The following is a 23128-nucleotide window of genomic DNA, read 5'->3' on the forward strand; positions in this document are numbered from 1 at the left end:
GGCACTCACTCAAGTGTACCAGAGCTATAAAAACCTCTGAAGGCCCTGTCTGCCATTAATTGCTAGCTGGGGCTTTTATTAGGCCGCACGCGTGTCCCCGCAGAGGACAGACACCAGGCCCCCGCTGATCATTAGCCTGTCTGTGTGTGCCTTTGTACCAAATCGGGAACAATGTCTTCGAAGCACAGCGAGCCCGAGACAGGGTTCTCGGGGCACAAAGTGACCGCGTCCTGGAAGCATCCGTGCTCACTTGTACTGGAGTGGAGGCCTCGGTTGGACGACATTAGGTAGAAACAAAGGTGGTTTAGGGAACACGATGGATATTTAACTGTGTTAATTGAATACTGGAGAGGCAGGTGGAGACTGAGAGGCGGAGAATGTAGGCACAGACCTATAAAAGGAAGTGGAATTGAGAATAAGGCAAGATAGGGGCTGGGTTGGTCCCCAGGGTGAGAGGTCGTGCAGCCTGGGCTGCAGCTCAGGGCAGAAACTCTTCTTCCTCCCATCGGCCACGATTCAATGTGGTCTCATGGAAATGGGCAGTTCCAGAGGGTCAGTTACAAAGCAGCCTCTTCCTGCGAAATGGATTAAGACCCAAAGGCATGAAATATGGTCCGTCTAACCCATTAAAAGATGAGCATTTTCTTAGCACGTGTTTTTCTTTGGAAAAGCAATCATTTCCTAATGCAGTGTTGTGGCTTGAGTGGAGTAGATGACGGTGTTTTCACCTTAGGAAGGCAGTCGTGAAGCTGGAAACCGCAGATAAGATAAAAGTCCAGCTCTGTTGCAAAGCTCTGGACATGTTATTCCTGTGTTCTGGCCTCATTGCCGTTTCTGTAAGTAAGAAAATAATATGTACTGTACAGGATCGCTGTGAAAATTAAATAACAGAATACACAGGAAAGCATTTTTGTGAATTGGAGGTGTGTAAACAGATGTCAGGGACCACACATCAGGCCCCGACCGTGGCTCCAGCACAAAATGGCACAGGTGTGACAGCCATTCCCACACCCCCGGCCTCTCTCTTTCCAAGTTTAATGTTTAGTAAAAATAGTGCATGCACACAGTTTGAAAAATCAGATAGTCCCACGAGACTGATGACATTGGTCCCGACATCCCCTTCCACAGTCTTGCTCCCAGAAGAATGACTGCCAACCCCTCTGGGAGATTTCCTAACGTTATGTGTGCTGTGCCGCTGCTGCCATCATTAATTCATCAATTTGAGATCTTGTCTATTGACCTCTTTTTCTTAGGTGTAAGGATTTAGCTCTGGTTTAACTCCCCTCCTACCTTCCTTCCTTCCCATATTATTATGTCACTATTTTTAGTTAAATCAGTAATCAGTGTTTATAGCCTTCAATTGGATATTCTTCTCTGTAGAAACAAGGCATGTACTATGATTATATTCTTTTTTTAAAATCTTGACTTAATGCATCACTTTTCTACTTGTAATTTTTCAAATGAATATCTTTATTTTTTCCAGCTGCTCCATCACATATTATAATCCACTATATTATTTAACTGTGTGAATATTGTCCTCTGTAGAAACAAGTAGTGCACCGTGATTATCTTCTTTCTGTTGTCGTTCTTGTTTTTCCTTGATTTAACGATTGGATCATTTCCCCCTTATTTAATTTTCTGAGCAAATAACCTACTTCTTAACAGATGAGCCAGTATAACATTCCCAAGGCCTCTGCTGTCTCCAGCTGACTCTTTTCCTGGAGCCCCGGTCTTTGGAACTGCTGTCTGTTGTCCTAGGACTTCACTTTTCTGCTCTTCCAGACTGGATTGATTTCCTGACGCTCTTTCTTGATTTATTCCCTTGTTTTACTGGATCACACTCTCCAGCGGCTTCCGGAGAAATGGTACATCGAAGGTCAATCTTCTACCGTCTTCTGTGTCTCAAAATATCTGTGATCAGTTTGCACACTGGGTCGATAGTTTGGGTAGGTAGAGAATTCCTTTAGAAATTTTAATTAAGCATTTGCTTTTAAAAAGTGTGAACTGTTTATTATTCTTGTCCAGAATTGTTGATGAAACCCATCATGTCTGATTCTCACTCTTTTCAATATTATAAGGATGCTCCCCCATTTTCTCTGGAATTCTTTTTCAATTTAATTTGTTGGGGTGATATTGGTTAATAACATTATATGAGTTTCAAATGTACAATTCTGTAATGTATCATCTGTGTATTGCATTGTGTGCTCACCACCTAAAGTCTAGTCTCCTGTCACCATATATTTGACCCTTTTACCCTCTTCGTCCTTCCCCTACCCCACTTCCCCTCCGGTAACCACCATACTGTTATCTGTGTCTATGAATTTGTTCGTTTGTTACTTTCAGTTTTATATCCCACATATGAGTGAAGTCATATGGTTCTTGTCCTTTTCCGTCTGACTTATTTTGCTCAGCATGATATTCTCAAGAGCCATCCATGTTGTCACAAATGGCGGTATTTCATTTTTTCTTATGGCTGAATAGTAAGGAATTCTTTAAAAAAAAATTTTTGTTACCTTTTCTTTACCTGATGTTCTGATAAATAATCAATTATTTAATTTCATTGTAGACTCCAATGCTTGTGCTAGGCACTCAGCTAGCCCATTCTAGCTCATGATTCATATTTCTTAGATATGGGAAATTTTCTTGAATTAAGTTTTCCATAATAAATAATAACTTCCACTTGATTTCTCTATCTCCTGTTTTGAGAACCTTTTGGTCAGATATTAGACCTCCTGGATTAATTGCTTAAATTGCTAATGTTTTCTCCATAATTCCATTTTTTTTTGGTCTTTTTGTCTTACTTTGAGAGACTTCTTAAATTTATCTTTCAGCCATGTATTAAATATTCAAAGTTTGCTATATTTTTAAATTTAAATTTTTTTCTCTGTTCTCAAGTGTTCCTAACCTTGTTTTATGTGTGAAATATTGAGTTACAACACTGAAGACATTAATTAAGATGTTTTTGAGGTTTTCTTCTGTTCTCTGCATTGTGTCTTCTTACGCTTTTTATTTTTTCTGTCTTTTGTGTTAGAGACTTTTCTTAAAGTCTAGTATGCCACGTCTCTACCTACCTAGCTATCCATCACTGCTCTCTTTATCATCTATGTATCTGTGTATGTCTATGTATGTATGTATGTATCCGCCCACCCACCCACCCACCTACCTACTGATTTCCGGGGAGATCTGTGAGTGCATGGTGGGGGTGGGGGGTCATCACATCGTGAGACAATTTCATCAGGAGACACTGCTCAATACCAGTTGATGGAGATTTCGTTCCTCCCCAGCTCATTCATTGTCTCCAGACGTGAATGGGTCATCATCTACCTGGGGTACTTAGTGGGGGCCTGGGGGCGTAGCTCTTCCGTCTGCAGAGTCTCAGTTCTCCAGGTCAGTCCACTTGATGCCACGTGTCTCCCATTCAGATGCTGCAGAAAAGGAGGCTCCAAGCTCCTAGCGTGAAATTCTACCCTGGGATAAGGGGCTGGGGTTTTGATTTCCAGCCCAGCCCTGGTTGTCACCTAGGTTTTGTGTGTGTGTGTGTGTGTCCTTTTGAGTCTCGGGTGTCTCCAGGCCACTGTGAGGACAATGGGGTCTCTTCCTGGTGTCCTCTGCAGGTGCTTCCCTTGTGTCTGTCCCCCTGTGCTCAGTCATTGCTCTTCTTGTCACGTGCCTGTTACACGTCAGTTGAAATTGCTTGTCTGCTGATATTCCACTTTCCCATTGCCTCCGAGGATGTATACCTCTTTATTCCTTTAACTTCTGGAAGTGAGGTCATGGGAGAGAGAAGTTATAAGTTTGTGTTCTCAACCCTTAACTTTCGCAGAAGTCCAGAGGACTTCTTTTTGTAGAGAAGTTGTTGAACGGTGGGTTTCAGTTGAAAGAGCTTATGGTAAACTGAGCATGGGACACCTTCAGGTGTGGGGTTTGGGACCTGGGCTTCTGTCTCTGTCAGAAAAGGAAATCCTGTCCTTAACGGGACACAAATGCGTTGCATCAGCCCACAGATTTTGGCAAGGAGAAAGCAGCTCACCCCAAAGAGGCAAGATCGGGGTTGCGAACGGGCAGGGCTCCTCAAATCGTGGGCACCAGACTTGTCTTTCACTCGAATCCCTGCTGCGGTCAGTGAGCTGGTGGTTGGTCCGTGGGCATAAAAAGAGCCGAGGAAATCGTGTGGGTAACTAGACCTAAAAAGGTGGGTTTCTAGAGGGGTGACTCAAAGTGGGTCCGACTGCAGAGTTAACATTGGTGCCGGCAGGTAGAGCTGCTGGTGCGAAGCCGAGGGGAAGGTGGCTCCAGGGGCAGGTCGGGCGCCCAGTGGGTCTCTCAGGGCACCGCTTTGTTTGTGCGCCTGCTGTTGGGCAGGGGGTGCCTCACTCTCGTTTACCACAGAGCTTTCTGTGTAATGGATGATTTGGGGTCACAAAGGAAAGAACGGGAGGGCACGGAGAATGGAAGGGCAGGTTGGAATGTGTCTGATACTGGGGAGAAAGCCTGCGGTTGGAAGTCAGGTCATCCAGGTGGACTTGGAGCCAGTTTGTGTTGGAAGAAACAGTCCCTGATAGGCCATGGAAAGGCATTGGAAGTCATCCTGAGGCGGAGGCAGGGAGGGGTGGTGTCGGATATGACGCGGTCACATCAGTGAGTCACCGTTATGTGACTTCTTGTGCAGCCAGTTTGCTTCGGACCTTGGAGCTGTTTGGATGTGCTGGAGGACATGTTAAGGTCAGATTGATGGATGCGTGTTCAGGTCTCCGTGACCGCCGGGATACCTTCTCTAATGTCAGTGTGTGCTCACTGTCCCAGGCATGAGCACAGGAAGATTTTCCTACAGGCTGCAGGGCCTCCGGGGGCTAGAGCACCATCGGGAATGCCACTGCCATCGAGGCCAGAGTGAGCCTGCCTAGTGTGGCAGGAACACATGCACTCTGGGAAGAGAGCGGCCCGCCCCTGCTTCAAGGGTTTGGTCAGGAACAGTTACTCAGCCGTCCTGTTGGCTCTGGGATTGCAGGGCTCGGCGGTGCTGGGAGACATGCAAACGTGTAAGAAACGGTCTCAGAAGTTACACTCCAGTTGCTAAGTAGTTCTAGAATCTGGGAAAATATGGCAGATTGTGCAAGGTGGGCCTGCCATTCAATACTCCATTGAACAGGGACCGACGTCTTCAACAGTGTCCCAGAGAACACTTGTCCCAGGAGATACCCCACAACAAAGATCCCATAGTCAGATAAACTTGGGAATGCTACGCCGTGCACCTCCCTCTATGTTACGCCCAACGCTCTCAAGGCTGAGACTTGGAGACGTTCTACAACCACGTGCCCTGCTTAGCTTTAATTCAGCACTTTTGAAACTAATTTGGTTCTCGTACCCTCCTTAGAAAAACATTTGTTAATATCTGGAGGAAGGAAGGGGAACAGAGGTTCAGTGCCGACTAGGCCCCTTTTCCCACGGCTTTTCACACTGAGCTGATGGCTATATGTGAGCTCCACCGGAGGCGGCAGGCGCGGGGCTTTCAGGCCCTCCTCTGCTCTGCTCTGCTGTTCTACTCACTTTCCTCCCTCTCTTTCTCTCTCTCTCTCTCCCGCCCTCCCTTCCTTTCCTTCCTCTGTATTTGATCAATAAATGAAAACCGAGATGGATCTGGCAGGACGTATGTCTCTCATCTTAGAGAAATTTGGTCTTGAAAGAAAGAAAAAGAAGGGGGGACCTAGGGCAAGCAATGACGTCTTTATTTTTAATTCAATGTATCGGGGTTTGTTTTTAAGAAAAGGCATGTTTACCGGCCGCCGATACACCCATGCCCTCTACGGGCTGCCCTCACTTACTCTGCAGCACGCTCCTCTCCCATCCCGGCCCGCGACCATCTTCCTGGTTCCCCAAGGTGTGTCTTGCTTTGCTCAGATGCCTTCCTCCTGTCGTTCTCTGCCTGGTATACTCTTCCCCACCCTCCTGCCTGTCCCCATCCCATCCTGAGGAAATCTCACTCACCGGCAGGTCTGTGTTGCTTTTGCTCTTCCATCACCGCCGTTCTCACACTTGCTCAGTGGCCAGACCACTTCTTGTCCCTGCAGTGAAGCCAAGAGGCTGGAGGCAGTGGCAATGTGACCTGGCCCAGGCTGCATGCGGGCACAGTGGGTGCGTGTTCAGCACACGTGGGTTTGGTGACATAACTGTTCTTGTGTCCTGATGCACATGTTTGAACTTCCAAGGATGATTTGTACTTGCAGCAAAACACGTCGGGTTTTCTGTGCCCGTTAGTGACTTGGTACACTTAAATAGGTTTTACTTTTTTTCTTCCATAATATGAAGCATTTCCTTCTTTCATGAACTGCTTGTTTGTTATGAAAAATTCCCTCTCCAGTGCCTTGCTGTGAAAAGTTGAAAAATGAGAAGTCTGGAGTGAGGTCCTCATTTTCGATATGGAAATAGTAGCTCTAATATTTAACCTTTGTCTGTCTGCACTTGTGTTTCCTGTTAAGTTCTGTTCTTCTCTTTTCCCGGTGCAGCTTCCAGGGGCATCATACAGGTCAGTCACTTCCAGTGCTGGGGTTCCCACCACAAGGGAGGAATGTGAACTTAGTGCCCTGGCACTACGGTTACTGTGTGCATATTAGTGACAATTGGAAGCCATTTTCCCCTGGACGGGGAAGAATGTGGCTGTCCAGGAGCAGGGTTTAGTATCACAGAGCCACGTCTACTGGTTGTCGGATTTGAAACGGATGCCGGCCTTTCCCAGGACGCCCCGGCCCGTGTCCGCATGTCCCAGGCTGTGAGTCCCTGTTGGTGTGTCTGTCGGGGGCAGAATCAGAGGGCCGGGAGTATTTGGTGCAGGAGTGTGACAGCCTGTGTTTACCCACCGCGTGCAGATGCCCGTCTTCCTCAGCACTCATTTAGCTGACAGTCTGGGAAATGTCAGCGTTCTAATTAAGTCCAGCCAGAGAGGGTGGTGCTGCAATTTGAAGTCCCTTTGATGGATAGGACTGCAATTAGAGCCCTGTTCCCGCTCAGCACATGGAGTGAAGCGGGTCGAGGAAGAGGCCCCCCTGGGCTGCTGCACACTGGGTTTCTTCCCGGGGCGGGGTCTGTCCCATGTCCATCTGTAGTCAGGTGCTGGTGTAAGGAGCAAGATGCTCAGATGTTTTACCCAACTTTGCCCCATCCCTACTGCAGGGAATTTATTACTTTGTTAGAATAAAAAGGAATTGCACATTATCCTTTGATTTTGCAGGTACTGTTTTATTCAGGGATTTTGAGGGCTGGAAGGTTATTATGCTAAATCCAGTTGATTTTTCCCCTCACGCTTGTGAAATACACTCACAGGAGCACCCTATTTATGTTTACCTTCAAAATAAACTGAAAAAGCTGTGTCTCAACCATGGGATAAAATGACAGGAATAAGGATACCGTCTAGAATTTTAGATACTTTGAATAGATGCTAATACAGCAGGATAAAATTCTTCCCTTGAGAATTCAATTCAGCAAATCAGAATTCTTTGATGTCCTCACCTGTGCCGGGGCTGCGGCGATGTTGGGAGCTACGAAGAGAAGCCCCAGGAGTCATGCAGGTGCCCTGGTGCCGACGGCTCACATGAGGGCGTCAGGGCTGAGAGAGCTGACAGAGGGAAAGATGGAGAAGGAGGGCCCGGGAGGAGCGACCTCTGGCACAGGAGAATCATTTCGGCAAGAAGAGTTGAGGCAAGAGGCTGCCATGCTGAGCAGAGGCGTCGTGCGCGGAAGGAGCCCTGTGGTGCGTTCAGGTGCCAGCCGTGTGGCCACTGCGCTGCAGGGCGGGGCTGCAGAAGGGGTCCAGTGGCAGAGGAGGGGCAGACGTGGTGTGAGTTGCGTTACACGGGCCCTGGAATGCCCTGGCTTTGGAGGCTTAGTTTATTTTTGGCTGGTAGGGAACCTTTGCAGGTGTTTGGTAGAGAAAGTCCGTGAACTGACCTGTGTTTTGGGTGACAGCCTTGTCCCCATGGCAGCCAGGAGGACCAGTGAAGCGGTTATTGCCGATGCCTTCCTCAGAGGTTATGACAGCCGGCATTAGGTCATCACTCTGGTTTCCCCCAGGTCAGGGTCGGTGTGGCTCCCTGGAGAATTGACTGGTCAGGCTGCTGGAGGGTAAGAGCTGATTCAGGCTTAATGCCGACACCGGCCCCTCCCTCAAGCTCCCAAACTCAATTAAAGGTGAAGACACATGTAGTCCTGGTCTGCAGAAAGCAGAGTTCCAATTAAGGCCCAGGGAATAAAACATGGGTGAGGACATGGGGGGGACACGTGCCAGCTCTGTAAGTGACCTGCTCCTCTCAGGGCCTGGATGGGGCTCTGTCCTCCCTGGGGGCAGCCGCAAGGCCATCCTGTCTTGTCACGTGCTGCAGCGCATAGCTCTGAGTGATGTTTATGAAGTGGTGATGGTTAATTTTGTGTGTTAGCCTGACAGGGCCACAGGTGCCCAGATATTAGGTCAAACATTGTTTCTGGGTGTGTCTGTGAGGGTGTTTCTGGATGAGATGACACTTGAATAAGTGGCTGAGTAAAGTGGATGGCCCTCCCCATGGTGGGGGGGCCTCGTCCAACCCAGTGAGGGCCAAACAGAGCAAAAGGAGGAGGAAGGGAGGACTTGTCCTCTCTGCCTGGCTGCTTGAGCTGGAACCTTAGTCTCCGCCTGCTTTGGGGCTCAGGCCCAGCCTGGAATGTACACCAGCAGCCCTCCTGGGCCCCCAGCTTGTCACCTGCAGATCTTGGACTTCTCAGCCTCCTTAATCACGTGAGTCAGTTCCTTGTAGTGAATTTCTTTACGTGTATCCTATTGGTTCACTTTTCTAGAGAACCCAAACTAATACAGCAATGTTACTTTCCTATTTAAAAATTTTAATGACTTTACTGTTTTCATATAAGTAATAATGCACATTATAAAACAATCAGGTAATACAGATAAAGACAGAAATAAGAGCCAAAAACATACTTACTATCCTAAAATATTATTCTAAGGCCAAGAAAAAATATTATAAAACACATTCAATAAGAGATAGGAATTATTTAACTCCATATTTTAATTTTAGAGGTTATCAATTCCTGGCTATAAAAGATGCACTCACAATTCTTGCCAAATTCCCTCCTTTTCCCTCCAACTATTATATTTTTGATATTGTTTTAACATTGTTAAGGTTTCTAAGATTTGCAGAATTTCCACAGTTTAACATCATATTAATAGACGTGATAAGGTCAACAATATGAATCAATAGTTTTTTATGAACTTTTTATGGATTGTATGGACAGTAATTTCATATTAATTTTCAGGGCAATTTTTTGTGTGTATTACTTTTAATTTGAAAGGAGTTTACTTCTTATGGTTGAGTTTCATGGGCAAGATACGCGTATGAACTATAAACTTAATTTTGTATTTGATTTATGAATATAAGTCTCTATGCTAATTTATAGTTTCCTCTGAAATCTTTCCTAAGTGTCTTTCATGATTCCCTTACATAATTTTGTAAAATCACAATTTTCCTTTCTACTCCTGTCATGTTTTGGAGTGTAAGTTGCCCATAGTATATCTATTCAAAACTTTGGAGTCTTTATGGTTTTTTTGGGGAGAAATAAGCAAATGCAAACTTTGACTGTAACTAACTGATAATGAAACTGCTGTTTTTACTGGAAATCATCAAAAGTCACAAATGAAATTTTACTTGTTAATTTTACCAAAAATACTAAAATTCAGGTAAAATGTAGGTACTTCTTAGGGACATAATCTGATGAAGCAGATTATTTCTAAATCTCACAACAACCTGAAGTATACGTAGCTCTCTAATTGTACCAGTTAGGGAAGCGTGCGGCTACAGTCCTCTCTAGCGGGCACAGAGGAAGGAATTCCAGGGTCATCCATGCCAGCAGACATTGTCCTCTGATGCCATCCCTCCAATCTTCTAACACAGTGGGTGTGCTCTTGGGATGAGTTAACAGTGACATGTGAAGAGTCTTCTGCTTTTGAGACTTGCTCAGAGGGGATGAGCAGCCTGGGGGTGAGACGTGGGGCTGAGGAGGCAACCGCCGGGGTGCACTCTCAGGACTCTGGGCTTCAGGGCAGTAACTCAGACCCAGGATGGTCATTGTCTCGTCAGGGCACAGGTACAGCTGTGTGTCCTGGCGCTCACCAGTTCTCTGAGTCAGGGTGTGACCTCTAGGAGAGTGTAGGTATGATCACAGCCTGCGTCTCCTGCTCCTGGGGCAGCCCCGCCATACAGAGCAGTGGCACAACCCTATTACCTTGTCAATCTCGTGTGGCCCCGGCCAGCCTTCACTCCAAAGCCATCCTTCATTCAGAATATTATTTTCCTTCACTTCCAAAACACAATCACGAGCCTTATTAATTCCAGATTCTTCATATCCCTTGAGTCCACCCATTTCTCTCTAAACCTACTGACATTACTTCAATTAAAGGCTTCATTATTTATTCCGTGGGTTATTGATGTTGCCTTTCAATCGACATCCTTGCTTCTGCTTTTTAGTCCATCCATCTCCCTGTTGCCAGAGTGATCCTTCTAACCCAAGCATTTGACCAAACCATTTCAAAATTCTGATCACAGAATTCTTCTCAAGGCAAAGTCGTATTCTTAGCACCTAACAGTTATTCATGACGCTCAACAGTGTATGATAGATGAGCGAATAAGTGAATGAAATAATTCTTTGCTGAATCTCATCTTTTATGTACAGAAAAATATTACTCACCTCTGGACATTGATTCAATTATTGGCTCAAGACTTTGATGGCATTTAGGGTTGGATCAAAGAATATTTTGGATTTCTTACTGAAAAAATTCTTAAATATGCATGTAAGTCTGATTTGCGTTGGCTAAGTATTTAACCCTTGAAGAATAAAAGTTTTGTCACTGTGAGGAAGAAGTAAAGGCATTTATATTTTGGTATAACCTATATTTTGATCACATGCATGACCTCATGAAAATCTAGGTATGTCCTTCTTTGTACAAAAATCTGCATTCCTTAATAGGTGGATACTATTCAGAGTGGTTTTTGTTGTTTTTTTAAATTTGGAAGTAAGCAACTTGTTAGTGGGGTGTTTTTATAATGAAATTCCTTGTCACGAGCACCGTGCGTCCTTAATTTCTCCGTTTGGGGATAATTCACGTCCCGGAAGAGGAGTGAACCGTGGGCATCCCACCAGGCCCAGACAACACTTGGTTGTGAAAGAATTCGCAGTGGCTGCCCCACCACAGACAGTGGCTGTCTGTCTTACTCGTCTCAACCCAAATTGTATGTGAAATGCAGAGACAAGCGTTTCGTTGCTGATTGCAGCGTTCACTCATTGGTGAGCGCACTTCCTTGTAATGGCCGCCCTTAGTGCGACAAAGTGTCATGGAGAACGTGTGGTGAAGCCCTTCGAATTAACCACTCCTACTAATGACAGGTTCCGAGGATGGATTCATTTGGCTCTGACCTGGGAAGGAGAGTCAGGAATTCCCATCCATGGCTGGGAAGGGAGAAGTGGCCCGGGGTTGGGAGTCTCTCATTGATTTATTTCCCTCAGAGCTCTGTGGCTCTGCAAACACAGTCTTGTCAGGATTATTCTAAGGAGATTTATCTGGAGTCCAGAGGAAGGTGACTTTGTTTATTTTTTGGATTTACATGCAATTTCTACAAAATAATCTCTCTTTAAAAATGGATAAAAGAGACTGTATTAAACCAGAAAGGAAATATTAGTTTTGGTTCCGTTTGTAATCCGGGGAGAGTAAGGAAAGCATCACCGAGCAGGACTGAACCCTCCTAAGAAGGGAAAGCAGTGAGGACCACAGAGTCTGTATCATGGGGACGAACACGGAGCAGGACATGACAGAACCCCAGCCCCTCCCTGGTGGTGAGAGGCTGGGTGGGCCCCGTAGAGGGCAGCCCGCTGCCAAAGGGCAGCTGGAGGGTCAGACAGGCGCCCACTTGGAGTCCGAAGACTTAGGTCCCTCTGCTGATTACGTCAGGTGAGCAGCGAGCTGACTTTGAGGAGCTGGCTTCTCAGCTGAGAAGCGGGGTGCTGGCCCAGGTCCTGTGAGGGTCAAATGAGATAATGGATGGATGTGAAATGGTTTTGAAAACAGAAAGCTTCACACAAATGGAAGGGATTTCTAGTGTTTTTATCACTGTTGTATTTTTTAAAACAGACCTACCTCTAACCACAGCCCCACATGCTCCCACTTTGAAAGGCCAGGGTGGTTTTTCCAGCAGTCAGGGGCATCTCGTGACTCTGGTGAGTCTTAAAGAGTTTGCTGGTGGAGACAGTGCTTATTCTGATGTCAGAACCAATGAAAAGGAGTGATTCTCTATCAGAAATCATTGTTCTGTGTTTTTCTTTCTTTAAATTGTATCTTTGAAACTTTTATTTTACAATCTGTCGGTTTGGAACATAGGTTCCCATAGTTTTAGAGATGGCGGGAAGCTAGAGATGTAAATCTGTTGTTCGTTATGTTACAGCCAAGAAACCTGAGGCCCAGAGAGGTGAGGTGACTGGTCCAAGGATGCACAGCAGGTAGGTGATGTAACTGACCCTGGAGCTTTCCTGGAGGTTCTACCAATGTCCATCAGCGAAGTTCTTTGATTCCAAGAAATAAACATCAGCGTAACTTAAAGAGGAGTGATTTAGGGGGGCCCACAAGACCACCAGCAGACTGCAAGGGGTACTTGGAGATTGCATGGCTGGACCAGTCAGACTGGGGTGCTGACGTGCGCTGCCCTGACACACTCCAAATGTATGCTCTCTCCAGGTTCAACGTGCCAGGAAGAGGATTGAACCCATGCCCCCGAGTCAGTGCTTGAAACCAGCCTCAGAGGTGGGCATATCTGTGTATATTACTGCCCAGTTTATTTCTATACAGTCATTATACAGTTCTGTAATTGTGCATATTTTATAGAATTATGTAATCATTGTGTATTAATTGAGCATTAATATATTAAATGTGGGGATATTATGCAAAGGAGAGAAGACTGGATGTTGAAAAGCAGAGAAACGGGAGAGGAGCAGCCCACGTCCATCCACGCTCACCTTCTGGAACGGTTTGCCCCCTTGCTAACAGATTTTTACCATCCTTGCAGCCCCACGCACTGTCCGTCACCCGCAGCAGTTCCGGCACTGACGATGTGTGTTCTCCTCGTTCACATTTAACTCCTCATGATGTCTTCAATGCAGGACAAAACTATAGAGTTAACTGTCACCACGGCATGTCGCACACCATGGCATGTCACACACCACGGAAGGCGAGAGTGGGAGAGGCTGCAACGTCACGCTCCCGAGAAACCCACAGCTCTCCAAGTCTCTGATTTCCTAATTCTTGTGCATTCTACTTATTTCGAGATATTTCTGGGACTTCAGCTTTTCCCCTGAAGCACATGTTTTGACGCAGTGCTGACCCAGTGACAAGAAACACTGAGCTCCCTGAGCCGGTTCCCAGGATGCAGTGTCTGCTGTCTGACCAGATGGCAGGGTCACCACAGTGGGCGGACTGCGCTCCCCTCCTCTGTTTGGCGCCATCTGGATGCAGCCACAAGTGTTGCCAAGCTTTTGCCAGTGTAAGTCGACAAGTTTTTACGGTTGTATTTTAAAATCTCTCCAGGGCTCGAGTCTGAGTTCGGTTCTCAGTGGTGTGACGTGAATGTACCTCGGTTACAGATCAGAAGTCAGGGCGAGGCGTGCGTGGGCCTGTGTGTGAGGGCATCCGTGGCCGCAAAGCCTGCTGTCCAGGGAAGGGAATGACGGGGTTATTCAGCATTTACGCGCTTTCTTTATTCATTATATTATGAAACCATGACCGAGAGTCAGAACGCGACTTTGTTGGGGCGGCGCACAAAACCCCCAACATGCAGACTGCTGCATGGAGAGCTGCATTTCATGCCTAAGCCGCGATTTTTCCTGCTAAAAACGGTGAGAGGTTGTCATCAAAACCAGCTTTCCTGGTGGGACTTGGTAAAAGACGGAGCTAATCTGCAAGACGCTGGAAACAGAACGTGAAGACCTGTCCCTTCTCAGCCCGTGTGACAACGGGCCGCACTGAACTGCTCTATTCACGAAAATCTACTGCCTGCTCGACGGGAGCTCCTGGAGACCACCGGGAACACGCTCCATTCACTACTGTCACCAGCACCCAGTAGGGCTCAGTGTTTTTTCTGTCCAGCAGCCATCTGGAAAATCAGCTGATAAAGTTTTTCTCACGGCATCTCCCAAATCAAAGCGCAGTCCACAAAATCAACAGAATTTCCCCCCAAACGGCAGGTGTCTATTTTCCATAAGCATGAGTGACAAATCACATTTAAGTTCCAGGCACCAGGATTCAACTCCATATCCAATGGCGAGGTCTTATTTTATTGTGTCAGAAGATGTGATAGCCTCCTCTTGTCTTTTCTGGCCTGTAAGTTAAATTCTTGAACATAACAGTGAGGCAAATTGTTCAAAAGGAGGTGCTGGCTAGCCTCTCTGAGGTGGCCCAGGCAGCGGGTGACAGCCCCGTGGTTCACAGGAGGCTGTGTGGGAGGGTCCTCTCTGACAGCTCCCAGCGATCGGAGAGGGACCAAAGCCATCACAGTCAGGGACTGGAGTGGCAGTGCTCTCTTTGACACAAGAAGTACAAAATCAGCCACACACCCTACTGGGTTCGTTTTTTGCCGTATTTTACATGTAACACTGAGCAAACTCATCTTCTTCCCTGAGGCTGATAACAGCTAAAGGGAAGTGGCCTGGGAGGGGCTGTGAGACTGTTAACTGCTGTGTCATTCCTTTGTCCCACATCAACCTGACTTGCCTCCTGCCACCCACAGGAAAACAGCCAACACACAGAGGGCTGACTCATCGTCGTCTGTTCTGTCTAGTGACATTTTTACACTTTTCAGATTCCAGCCTTTGGATGATATTCCTCTGAATACAGGAGTGACGGCTTTTACCTGAGCGTGTTGAATGAACCCCCATTTCTGTTCCTTTCTTCATTGTCCAGACATTGGAAACTGGCAGAGGCAGAGATGGCGGGCCACACGGCACCCTGCATCCCATCCAAGGCATCTAGTCACGCGCTCGCCGACTCCAGGAGCCCGGGTCTCTGCCCAGCGTGCCAATGGCCGGCAGTGCCTCCCTGGGATGCCACTCTGTCTCAGGACCTCTGCCATCGTGTGTCTGGCCATCCACAGCCAGTAGGCAGGAGGGTGCTGTGAGAAGCTCAGTGAGCGGGCAGGGCCACGGGTTTCCGGAAATACCTCTCCAGGTGCCCAAACTGTGGACTTGGGCGACCAGAGGGATCATACGTGGACTTGGCTTTGGCGGGTTTCCCCCACGTGTCCTCCTCCATGAGGCTTCGTGAAGGTGTTGAAGGTTGGTCTACAGAGAGTGATTACTTGGGACCTTTAAACTTTAGTTATCAGGGAGGGAGATTTCTTTTTACTTTTTAAATAATTGGTACAACTTTTAAGAGACTTTTTATTATGAAGAAATTAAACATGCACAAAAGTAGAGAGATTAAATAATAAACAGTGAATAAAGAGGCCACGTCCCCAAAGTCGGCCTTACCAGTGACCTCCATTGTCACGATCAGGTTCCATCTGTCACATGGAAGGGGATGTGACTGAAGGAGTTTATTTCTCCCAGTGAAAATTAGTTTTTCCTTTTCCAGAATATTTACACGTTAAAAGATTTTTAAAAAGCAAACAACACACGTACGATAAATTGCACAAGCCTCAGCTTGCCCAATAAGTTGTTTCCCGAAGTGACCACACTCATGTGCGTAGCCCAGGTCACCATGTCAACCGTCACCGCGCCCTGGGCAGACCTTCCCCGGGTTCCGCCGGCATCGCTTTTCCCCACTGAACATTTTCATTCTTCTGATTCTATCATCATCGTTTTGCCATCATCGTTTCTAAATTACGTGGATGAAGTGATGCAGTGTGTATTCTTACATGTCTGTCTTTCACACTCACATCTATGAGACTCGTCCACACAGCATACGTGGCAGTGACCTGCTCTTGTCCCTGCTGTGAAGTGTCCCATTCCTGAGTATACTGCTGTTAATTGATCAGTTCTCCTGTTGATGAGCTTTTCAGTTCCTGGGCATTAAAAACGGCGCTGCTGTGAAATGGGGTGCGTGCCTTTGTGCACCAGAGTGCTGGGTGTATATCCAGGACAGCAGTGGTGAGCTGGGACCATCTGCATGCGTCTGTGTGAGCAGATCCTGCCAAAGCGCCTTCCAAAGTGATAGTACCAGTTTACCCTTCCACCTGCAGCGAGGTATCAAACTCCACCGCTACACATCCTGACACAGCCTTTCCCTTCTAGGGGGGTAGAGGGGCCTGGAATTGTAACGCAAACGTGCATATTTGGGATAGCTGCCACTGTTGAGCACCTTTGCATACGCTTTCTAGGCGTTTTGTAAAGAGCCTATTCAAGACTTTTGCCCACGTTTCCTTGGACCTTCAGCCCTTTTCATTAATTGGTGTAAGTTCTCTACATATCAGGGGTAGAGGTCCTTTTGGGATATTTATACTGCAAAGAACTTCCTCATGGCAGCTGGCCTCCAAATGTTGTCTTAGGGTCAACAGAAGTTCTTAGTTTTCATGAGATATAATTAGTCAAAATTCTGGTTTCAGTTTAAGGTGATGTTGTGTATTCTGTTCGAGAAAGCTCTGCACACACCAACGTTATGGAGATACACGTCTGTCTTCTAGATGCCTTCTTGTTTCACCTTTCTCATTTAGGTCTACCATCAATATGGAATTAATTGTTGGTGTATGCGTGAAAGAGACATGCAGATTCGTTGTTTCCATATGTGGCCATGCAATAGATTGATCATAATTGAATGAAATTATGGTTATTTTCCCACCATATCATAGTGTCACATTTGTGGTATGTCAGGTGACTAGACAGGTGTGAGTCTGTTCGTGGATGTCTCCTCTGTTCATTGGTCCATTTGTGTGTCTTTGCGCCCATACTGTATTGGGTTAATTATTTTACCTTTCCAATAGATCTGAAATCAGGGGCTGTAAAGTCTTAAAATTTGTTGTTTTCTCCAAGATTGTCTTTGTTATTCTTTTCCACATGGAATAAATTTGTCAGTTTCCACCAAAAAGCCCTGCTATGATGTCCATTGGGATTAATTTATAGATTGATTTGGAGAGAATTAGTATCTTTAAAATACTGAGTCTTTAATCCATAACCTAATATATTTTTTCATTTATATAGGTCTTTATCTTTTGAGGTAAAATTCATATAATATAAAATTCACCATCTTATCCATTTTAAAGTATATAATTCAATGGTTTTTAGTATATTTTTAGTGTTGTGCAGTCATCATTACTGTGTAATTTCAGACCGTTTTCATCACCAGAAAAGAAACCCTGTACCCATCAAGCAATCCCTGTTCATTCCCCCTCCTCCCAGCCTCTGGCAACCAGAATCTTTTTGTCAGAAGGGGTTTATTCTGGACATTTCATATCAGTGGAATCATACATTTATGTGGCCGTGGTGACTGGCTCCTTGTACTTAGCATAGTTTTCAAGGTCCATCCATTTTGTGGCATATGTCAGTCAGTACCTCATCTCTTTTCATGCCTGAATAATATTCCATTGCACGTATATGCCACTCTGCTTATCCAGTTATCAGCTGATGGACACTTGGGCTGTTTCCACCTTTTGGCAGTTGTGCTGTGCTGCTACGAGCACTTGCGTACACGTCTTTGTATGGACATGTTTTCATTTCTTTGGGTGGATACCTAAGACCGGAATCATAGAGCTGTGTTGTAACTGAACTGAACTTTTGGAGGAGCTGCTGTCTAACTGATTTTCACAGTGGCTGTACCATTACACATTCCCATAGCGGCACGTGAGGTTATAACGTCTACACATCCTCACCAACCATTGTTATTTCCTGTTTTTTGTTTTTGTTTGTTTCGTCAATGATAGCCGTCCTATTGGGCATGAAGCGGTAATCGTTGTGGTCTCAGTTCGTGCTTCTCCGCTGATGGGAGACATTGAGCATTTTCTCACGTGCTCACTGGCCACCTGCATGTCTTCTGAGGAGATGCCTATCAAATCCCTGCCTTGTTCTTGCTTAGGGTGTCTTTATTTTCTTCATCAGTAGGAGTCCTCTGTATATTCCAAACACTAGAACCTTGTCAGGTATGATTTGCAAATATCTTCTCACATTTTGATAGTGTCTCTGATGCACAAAAGTTTTTAATTTTGGTGAAGTCCAATTTTTCGGTTTTTTCATTTGTGGCTTTTGGTGTCATATTTAAGAAACTGCTGCTTAATCCAAGGTCACAAAGATTTACACTTATGTGATGTCTGGATTTTTATTCCTCGTGTTGGTAGTATATGTCTCCTTTTTTCTTCACTAACATCAGTCTTGCTAGGGATTTATCAATCTGACTTGCCTTTTCAAAGAGTTAACTTTTAGCTTTCTTGATTCTCTTGATTACATTCTTCTGTTCTTATCTTTATTATTTCTTCTTTTTTACTTTCTTTTAGTGTGATTGACAGGTTTAAAAAAATAGTTTTTTGGAATGACATCTAGCTCTTAGAGTTTCAACAATACTTCCTTTCTAATATACGCATTTATACCTATAAATGTTCCTCTAAGTTCCATGTCAGATGTATATCAAAAGCTGTGATATGTTGTATTTTTATTACCACTTAGTTAAAATATATTTTCATCTCCTTTATAGTGTTTTCTCTTCTTATGGTTTATTTAGAAATACATTTCTTAATTTGTAAAAACCTGGAAATTTTTTAGTTATGCTGTGTTACTATTTTTTTGCTTGATCCTACTGTGGTTAGAGAATATATTAAGTCACTTAAAATATATTTAGAGTTGCTTCTCTAGCTCATAATAGAAACAGTTTTTGTAACTATTCCACATGAATTTGAAAAGTTAGGTCCAATTTGTTAATTGTCTTTCGTTCGTTCGTTCGTTCGTTTGTTCGTTCGTTCGTTCTTGACAGTAAATCAAAATATGCTTCAGAAATAGAGTTAACTTGATGGAAATATGAGTATATGCACCAAAACATCCACTGTATTTAATCAAATCAAGAGAAACACTTCATTGTGTAAATCACTGTGTCCTCCTGCTTTCCCGTTGGTACCTCCAAGCATTGCCATGAATTCCTAATCCTCCTTCAGTTGCCACACTGACCTCTCTTAGGACGTCATGAAAAAGTGCTGTGACAGCTGGCTGTCCTCTGGTCCTCAGCCACAGGGTCCTGGTGCTGGGTGGTTTTCACATTTTCTATGTTGTTACTGATTTTTTTTGTTTGTTCATTTCAACTTTTATTTTGACAATTGTTTTAGATCTTTCTATATAATTTTTCTTTTTTAATTAATTTTCAGGTTTGGCTTTATATATTTTAAAATGTGTTATTAGGTGCATACAAATTTAGTATTTAATGTTCCTGTTATACTTTTTATTTTAAAATGTCTCCATGTCTAAAATACTCATTATCTTAAGTCTACTTTATCTGATATAAGCTGTGCTATGCCAGATGTTTTTTGATTAGTGTTTTCAATGTATATCTTTTTCAGTTTTTTTTATTTCAAACTTTCTGTATTCTTATAGTTAAAACATGTTTCTTATGAGCAACATACATTTGGATTTCAAAATACAGATCATAAAAACATTTGTCTTTATATTATTTTCAGTTTCATGTGATATAACTCCTTATATTCTTATATTTAAGTCTAGCATCTTAATATTTTTTCCTATTTGTACATCTGTTCTTTATGTTTCCCTCTTCAGCTTTGTTTTTAGTTAATTGTATGTGTTTTTAGTTTTATAGCTACCCTTTGTTAATTCATTAGTTACACGATTTTATTACTCTTTAGTGAATACAGTAGAGATTAAAACATGCATCTTTGACTTATTTGCATATAAGTTAAAATATTACTTTTACTTCATGAATTATCAAGGACATTGCTATAGTTTGACTCCTGGCTTTCTGTGCAATTGTTGTCATGTGCTTCAGTTCTTCATATAACTGAAATCCTACAAGATATGTAATCTCAGTATTAGTGGCATTTTTTTTTCCCTCAGATCATTTTCCTTCTGTTGAAAAACTACTTTTAATTTCTTTACTTCGTTTAGTATTGTTCTAATCATGATAAATCCTCAATTCTTGTTTGCCTAAAAATACATTCGTCTTATTTAATATTTAAAGGCTATTTTGGGTATGTCTTCGATTCTGGCTTGGAAATCATTCTCTGTCTGAATTTTAGAGCTGCTATTTAATTGTCCCTGTCTTGTGTTGCACAGGCGTCTGTTTGTCTTATTGTCGCTCCTCCGGAGGACAGCTTTCTTCTTTCCCACTGACTACGTTAAGGTTTGTTTCTTGGTTTTTAGAAGCCTTACTTGGAAATGAATAGTTGTTGTGGGAGGTGGATTTTTCAGATGACCGACTCCCCAGTGACGCTCATTGTAAAGTCCCTCTTCCTCAACATGCGTGGGACCTATGCAAATGCTGCGCTAGCTCTCCTGGGATTATGTCATCTTACATATAAAGGGCATTCCGAGATTCCTTCAGGGGTCCGTATTAGTGGACATTGAATTTGAGTTAATTAGGTGATCTCTTTAAAAGCAGAGCTCTCCTAGCTGGCCTTGGCGGAATAACACAAAACTGCCATGTTCTGACCTGATTACAGATACAGGGGGCGTGTAGGGTGGAGTGATCTCCAGCTAGCAGCTAGAAGAAAATGAGGCCTCAGTCCTATGACTGCAGGGGACTGCATTCGGTCCCGACCTGGACAAGCCTGGACGGCGTCTCAAGGTCAAGATGAGAACCACTCTTGGCTGACCCTTACTGCCGCCTCGTGGGGCCTGAGCGCAGACTCCACCTGAGCGCTGCCTGGGCTTGGTTCTACACAAGTGTGAGACGCTCAGTGCATGATGGTTTATGCCACCAAGTTCGGGCGATAGAAAGCTAGCACTTGTGTTGTTTTATTTTGCTTATTTGCTTTTTCACCTTTCAGAGAGTTCATATCTGTTTTTGTATCCATAGATCCATGTCTTTCATCTATTTTGGAAAAATGGCCATTATTTCTCCAAATATTGCTTTCAGTCCATTTTTACCTCTCCTCTCTTTCTGGATGTCCGGGAAGCTGTCTATTAGGCATCTTCACAGCATCTCATGGATTCTATGTCAAAAGCAGAATTTTATCTCAGCTGAAAGCTTGGAGCATCCGTTAGGTGCTATCCCTGCCTTTGTGGGACCTACATTCTAAATTGCGTCTTCCCAGCTCCATGAGATTTCTGGAATTTCTGTATAGCTTTGTATCATCTTCACAGGTGCTTTCTGTAGTGTTTCTTAGCTAATTGCTCCATGCACACTCAGTTTAAGAGTTGGTAAAATGCTTCGAGAGGAAATCGCAGCCTGGAAATCACATTAACTTCTCTGTGTTTCTCTTCTTTCTGTGATCTGTACTCTTCCAGATCTGGCCTGTGGTCCTGAGTGCCATGTTTATCTCCCAAACACAGCGAACCTTCCATCAGTTTTAAGCTGCTGTTTCTGTTTAACTTGTGCCTCATAGTGCAACTTGGGAAGTGGCTGTGGAGAGGACACCTGTGGGGAAACTCCAGACCACCCCTCTTTGCTCTTTCCCTCTCTCAGTTCTGGTGCCTTCGTTGCCCTCTGGTCCTTCCAGTGCTTTCAAAGATAATCATCCAGCTTCTGAAGTTGTTTCCCACGGGAAGATTCTTGTAATGCCAGCTACTGGGTCTCAGCTAACAGCAGGACGACCTGGGCACGCCGCAGTGTGAGTAGGTGTCTATCAGTGAATTTCCATGACCAAAGGAGCAAACACTCCTCAAATACTGAGAATTCACTAAGTTGGACCTGAAACCAACATGCTCACACTTAGTGAAGCATGTTCATGTTGTGGTTGAAGCACGTTCAAGTTTAGTAAGTGTCTAAATAGATGGGACATGACCAGAAAGATACGTTGAAAGCCACCACCAGGAAAACAGTGAAGAAGGGCAGCTTCTGTTCTGGGCTTCATCTTGGTGATGAATATCATGCATAACCTGCGTTTTCTGTGCCTTTGAGGCACTATGTACCTTTGAGAAAGTCCCCAGCTCTGCCTGGCTCTGTCCTTGTGCCCTGGGACCAAGTCCAGCGTTAGCAGGAATTTCAGAGAGGAGGCAGACTTAAACCACATGGGCTTTGGGGGGATCACGTGAAAAGAGGCTAAAATACCCGTCTCTCTACCCATACTCAGCAGTGGGTGTTTTCCTGAAATTCTCCGCCTCTGCACCCCAGGGGTGACAGGAGGTGGTTGAGACCGTTCAGTGCAGGGTCACTGACAGTGGCCGGGCATGTGGCGGGCATCCCTGTCTCACCCTTCCTCTGAGCACCCCCTTCGCATCCAGGGGGCTACTGCACACAGCACCGCTGTTGCTGACGTCTCGTGTCCGTCTCTCTCACTCACTGCCTTTCAGCCTGTGTGCTGTGTAACAGCTGGGAGGAGAGTCGGTTCCGAAAGGGGTGGGTAGTGGGAATCGATGCCGTCGAAACTCTACTGACTCCAGCAGTCTCTTCCCCAAATGCAGCCAGGCAGCTGTCACTGCAAAGCGGGTCAGCCTGGCCCTGCAAAGGGACCAGGGGAGGCTGCAGTTTCCAGCACAACACAGGTGGTGGCAGGGGGACCCTCTGACTGTGGAACCCGTGGTGCTGCAGTTAATGGGAGGAGTGAAGCAGGGTTTCGGGGCACGTGGGGCCCCATCAGGAGGGGAGGCTGTGGCGTGTAAGCACAGTGCAGTGTCTGAGGCCCGGCCATGCCCGGCTCTGTGTGCGGAGAACAGAGAACATGGACACTGGCGTGCTGGTGTCCCCACAGGCCAGTGAGTCACCTTGCGGGAACACGGGAGCCGGGGACTGGCTGTAGGACCCGAGTGTCGGGGAATCTGCACTGATGGTGACAGAGGACACGTAAATCGGGTCCCTGCGATGACTGGTCCCGGGCATGGGAGGAGCCTGGGAGAAGGAGAGACTTGCGTGTGAAACCACCACAGCCTCAGACTTCTGCAGAGCACAGGTGCTTACCGTTATTTTTGAACACGAATATGTGCTTCCTTCTTTTTTTATTATTTTAAATAAGGGACCGAGGCACTGGCTGTT

The 23128-nt window shown here is 45.2% G+C and overlaps 1 long non-coding RNA gene across 1 annotated transcript in view; it reads left to right on the forward strand.

Moving 5' to 3' along the window:
- LOC117033219 (uncharacterized) overlaps positions 1 to 23128 on the forward strand; it is a 308771-nt gene that overhangs the window by 88344 nt on the left and 197299 nt on the right. The gene's annotated exons all lie outside the window — the stretch shown is intronic.

Source organism: Rhinolophus ferrumequinum, chromosome 13, assembly GCF_004115265.2.
Source record: "Rhinolophus ferrumequinum isolate MPI-CBG mRhiFer1 chromosome 13, mRhiFer1_v1.p, whole genome shotgun sequence".
NCBI classification, from domain to species: domain Eukaryota; kingdom Metazoa; phylum Chordata; class Mammalia; order Chiroptera; family Rhinolophidae; genus Rhinolophus; species Rhinolophus ferrumequinum.